The sequence below is a fragment of the Bidens hawaiensis genome, unplaced genomic scaffold (assembly GCF_021521415.1).
Source record: "Bidens hawaiensis isolate Kalapana, Puna unplaced genomic scaffold, B.hawaiensis_p1.1 tig00006387_1, whole genome shotgun sequence".
NCBI lineage: Eukaryota > Viridiplantae > Streptophyta > Magnoliopsida > Asterales > Asteraceae > Bidens > Bidens hawaiensis.
The window spans coordinates 1,285,535-1,291,219 of NW_027491429.1; the positions used below are offsets into that span (position 1 = coordinate 1,285,535).

The 5,685-nt window shown below is 37.2% G+C and overlaps 1 pseudogene; it reads left to right on the forward strand.

The window, feature by feature from the left end:
* Positions 1-3,079: 3,079 nt before the first annotated feature.
* LOC143632303 (F-box/kelch-repeat protein At3g06240-like) lies at positions 3,080-4,162 on the forward strand (annotated as a pseudogene).
* Positions 4,163-5,685: the final 1,523 nt, after the last annotated feature.

A 5,685-nucleotide genomic window follows, 5' to 3' on the forward strand; every position in this document is an offset into this window, starting at 1 on the left:
ATCTCTACTCCAAGTAGTTTTTCCCTTTCTTTAACTCCGGATGTCTCGACATAACTCGCCAGTTCACCATCTTGAGTTAAAAGTAATTTTGGGTCATCAAAAATGACTTCTCTTCCTCGATCGAAACAAACCTTTCTATCCAACATAAAATCATTAATTATTTTTGGAGAAATGGTGGTTCGAGTCAACCGTCTCATGGTTGATGGACCCGGATCAGTTTGCATACCAGACAAAGAAAGAACTGGACCTTTAGGTTGGACTGCAACATTCTTTGCAACCTTACTCGGGCTACTCTGAATCAAATTTACTCGGTTTTTAGGATTCTTATCAACCCGGTCCCACCTTCTTTTCTCATAAAAAATTACATCTCGAGAAACATGCATTTGGTTCTTAACCGAGTCATGCTTCCGGTATGCCTTTTTACCGGGTTCGGTACCGAGATTAACCATAGGGGTACTTCGGTCATCAAACTTTTTAACCGAAGTAATTGATAGCAAACACATCGATGGTTCAACCCGGATCGGTGTTTCAACCCGAAGCCTAACCTTGTACAACCGATTTCTTGATTTAATCGACTTCATAATCACCTTTCTCGATTTGTCAAGAACTAAAAGTTGGTCATCCTCCATAATCACCTTGCAGCCATGTTCGGTTGCTTGTCCCAAACTTAAAATATTGCTCGTTATGTTCGGGATAAAATAAACGTTTGAGATAATTCTCTCAACATCATCATCACAAATAATTGTAATGGAACCTTTTCCCTTGATGTCGACACACGAACTATCACCAAAACGCACCTGCCCAACAACAGTTTCATCTAATTCAGAAAAATAAGATTTCATACCCGTCATATGATTACTCGCCCCGTATCGAGGTACCAAAAACCATCCTCCATCGGTTCCGACTTGTACCGCTTAGGATGCACATTTTCTTCATTCAACATGACTTCTTTATTGATACTTATTTTCATCAAAACTTCCTTTGTTGTTGGTTCGTTTGATTCGGTTAAGTACGCTTCGGCTCGTTTTCCTCTTCTTTCCGGGCATGCCGAAGCACAGTGACCCATCTCGTCACAACGAAAACATTGAACCCCCGAATAATCCCTTTTCTTCCACGAATTACCTTCTTTGTTTCGGACACCTTTTGAGTTATCATGGGATTGCTCAGATTCTGCTTTGCCCTTCCCTTTAAACTTTTCAGTCTTAGCCCTATTGAACAGTAACTTCCCATTATTCTCGGGTTCGTCATCAACACTGTTCACACGATCTACAAAAGCTTTAAGACGCCCAGCTATTTCTTCAAACTTGAGTGTCTTGAGATCTACCATCTGCTCGATAGAAGCTACAATATTTATGAATCTTTTAGGCATGCCAGTTAAAAACTTTCTCACCAATCTTGTTTCATCTATGGCGGAACCAAGTGCTGCGAATTTAGTTGCTAAACCGGATAATCTCCCGGAATAATCGTCTATAGACTCGGAATCCTTCATCTTCGTTCCTTCAAATTCGGTTATAAGGGTATGTAGACGTGCTTCTATAACCCTCTCCGCTCCGACATACCGGGCTTTTATGGCATTCCAAATCTCTTTAGCCGACTCGTATTGGGCTACTTGCATGATTTGATCTTCCGGTATGGATTGAAAGAAAAGAGCGATGGCGGCACCATTCTTCTTCTCGTCCGCACTTCCCGGCTCAATTACATCCCATATTCCGTGGTACCGGAACACCGCTTTGATCCGGACAGCCCACATGGTGTAATTCGTTTTGGTTAGCATCGGACATTGCAAAGAAATAGTGGTTTGATTACTCGACTGGCTTGTCATGGTTTGTCTCCAACAATAGGTTTGCCAGAATCTTGAATCGATCTTGAAACCGGATTGTGATGTTGGCTGATCAAGGAAGTCTTAATTATAAAAAAACAAACCCTTTCTTGTTTTGCTTTCTTCCGAAACAATGTACTGCTTGAATCTTCCAAGACAAAACAAACTGAAACAAAACTGTAAGTGGGACTTCGAATTAATTCCAAAAAAGTTTCTAGAACAAAATTCTAATTAATTGTTGTTGACCAAAAACAATTAATGGTGTAAAAAACTCCTCACAGGTCTTGAGTCGAGTTGGTTAGTTTGGACAGAATTTATCTCCTAGGGATTTGAGATAATTAAAGAACTCTACAAGCAGCAACAAAAACTTCCGTCGACCTTGAAAGAAATACTCGACAAACACCAAAAGCGTAACCGCTCTGATACCAATTCAAGTCCTGTTACATCAGTCAACTAATGTTGCATTTGATCATAAAATTATAAAAGCATGTGTAAATGTGTTGATAACTTATTGTTGCTTATCCCTCTTATTGTTCTCTTATTGTTTACAGAATGCTATTCAAAATAAAACACATGAATACAAATTAGCCTCCTTATATTAAGCTTCATGTGGTGGAAAGCTACTCTTTTGGGCAAGAAAGTTTATTTCAAGGTGAAAAGTTGGATATTGGAGACCGACTACACGGCCTTATCAGTTTTGATGTATAGTCTGAAAAGTTTAAGGAAATACATTTTCCACCTTTACCTTGTGGTCAAGTTTGGGTGTGAAGTATGGCTTTCAATGATTGCAGTTATTTGTGTGTCGGTTATAGAGATACCCCTATGTGGAGGATGGATGGTGACGAGTGGATAAAAGTGGTGGCATTTGCTAGCCCAAATAGTTATCAAATTATTATCGGTCATTGAGGCATATACACATTTGGAGAAATGGGAATTGGTTAACGATTTGGGAGGACAACTCTTAGAGACATAGTTATGAAAAATAGCTTTTGAAAGCTAAATAAATTACATAAGAAAACTTATAAATTCAAATAACAAGAGTTGTACTAGTATAGTTTTATATGATGATAACAATTTCAATAATATATAACCATTAGTAATCGTGACAGCAGTAATATATATAACCCTAACAATTTACTAACAAGATCACGTTCCATATATAACAAGTCTCCTCTTTATTATTATATCAAGTTTCCTTATATTTATCAAATTCATCCTTATATATTATTTGTATTTCCATTACACAATTTGTGGTGTAAAATTGCAAATATTTGTATCATCATTCATGGCTAGTGTTCTTCCACAGCTTTCAATTGAAATAATACAGTCGGAGGTGCTACCACGACTTCCGGCTAAGTCCATAGGTCGTTTTCGGTGCGTTTGTAAATCATGGAATTTCTTCTTGTGTTCACCAGGCTTCGCCCGATCCCACCTCCGCTATAATACCAAATATAAACTTCTTCTTCTTGACCAGCCAACACAAACTTTTCGTACACTTGATTGTGAACCCGTGAACCATTATTCAATCACCACCCGTCCTATTCCGTTCAAGGATGATGTGGTGATTTTAGCAAGTTTAGATGGTTTGGTATGTGTAGCCTTCGGGGAAACTTATGACTTAGCCTTTTGGAATCCACTCACCGGTGCCTACAAGAAGATATATACTAACTTTTTTGTTGATATGACTGGTGCTTTTACTTTCTACGTCGACTCTTCTAACGATTACAAACTTTTACATATAGTTTCTTACAAGAAGGACAGTTCTATTTATTCCCGGAGATTAGACTCATGGAGAAAGATCCATGTTTAGAAAACAACATCATACGAAGATTCAATTGGTGGCAAGCTATATTCTCGGGTGAGAAAGTTTACTACATGCTAGCAATTTGGAGACCAAGAGCTTTACAAAGCGGCCTTATCAGTTTTGATGTGGAGTCTGAAAAGTTTAAGGAAATATAGTTTCCACCTTTAACTTGTGGTGCAAGTTTTGGTGTGAATTTAGTAGCTCTCAACGTTGTATTCACTTGTGTGTTGGTTATAAACATGAGGGTTTCAAGTGTGATATGTGGAGGATGGATGGTGACAAGTGGATAAAAGTGGCGACATTCGATATCTCACGTTATCAGCCATTCAAGCATATACACATAAGGAGGAATGGGAATTGGTTGGCGATTTGGGAGGACAACAACTCTTTTAAGAATATAGATTTGAAAGATTACTTAAAAGACATATATAATTTTCTTTTAGGGTGTTTTGACCATGAACAAAAAGGAGTGATATACATGGAGACTCTTGTGTCTCCTGGCGAAGGCCAAAGACGCACATGATCGGTCTACCCTAAAGTTTTCTTACTTTTCAAGTAATTATATGTTAATATATATTCATTGCTACGTTACTTTCATTATATTGTTCTTGTTACCTTAATCAATTAATGTTGGCTTTTATTATAAAAACATGTGTAGGATGATGTGTTGATAATTTATTGTTGCTTGTCCCTCTGTCATGGTGTGAAGGTTATTCAACATAGCACATATTAGTTTTCTGTTCAAAGGGTTAATTATGTGCTGACTTAGAATTCTCGAATATGTGTGGATGTGAAAAACTCAAACAGATGGAAAAGGGCTTCAAATGTAAAAATGGTGTTAGGCTATGTGTAGTGGAGGGGCTATAATTGGGGGTGAATTGTGACACGTGGCGCCCAGTCAGCAAAGGGGGCGAATTTGTTTTTGGGGTGTAATGGTGTAGGGACTACAAGTTGGGCCCACAATATCTTTCTTTAATATTTTCTTTTTATAACTAAACTAATCAAATAAAAACCAATTTATTTAAATAATTAAATAAAAATGCATTAAAATTAAAAAGAAATACCAAAAAAAATAACTAAAAAAAATGCATAACTAAAAATATAAAAAAACATATAGCTCGGTTGGCGTACATGTTTAGGTTTGGGTCGGGAAATTGAAACAGTTAGCTCGGTTGGTTTAGATTCATCGGGTTCCACTGTAAGTTCATGTTCGGTTGGTTTTGCGAACCATGGTGTTGACCGAAAGGAGGGAATGGGTGGTTCGGTTGGTTCGGGTTGTTTCTAGGATTCATTTTGCATATACATATACACACACACAACATATATACATATACATACACACACAACATATATACATATACATATACATACACACACAACATATATACATATACATATACATATACATATACATATACATATACATATACATATACACACACATAAATATATGCACACACAATCCATACATGCTGGCCCCACCAGGAAAACAATTCGTCGGACAAGTTAATGTCGCCTCCCCACATTTCGCTCCACAATTCGCCTAGGAGGGCGGTGTTCGCGCCCCAAATCCCCCACTTTTCGCCCCTTTTCTCGCCCACTACACATGGCCTTAGAGTTTGATGGTTTTAGGGTTAGTTCATAAGCATTAATTTGGGGGTTTTGTTTTATTGTTTGTTTATGTTTTGAAAGTTAAGTCATTAAAGTACAAAGTTATGGTTGGTGACTAGTGTTATGTAGTTGGAACTGGAACTGAAACCGAACTGGTTAAACTAAAAGTTGACTGATATGGTTATGATATGTTTTCGCATGTCGTTTTAAAGTCGTTCGAGTTTGATTATTTTTTTTATTTTGTTATTGGGTTGTGATTTGTTTTTATTCTTAATGCTTACGTGTAACACGTGTGATGTGGTTTTCTTTTAATAAAGGGAGTTAAGGATATGAAAACACCGGTCATGTATCTGATTTGATTGTGAAAATCAATATTTTGATTTGTCGAATGATTGCAAATACTTTGTATTAATTTGAAAGCTGAAATAGATGATATGATGGTGATTGTAAT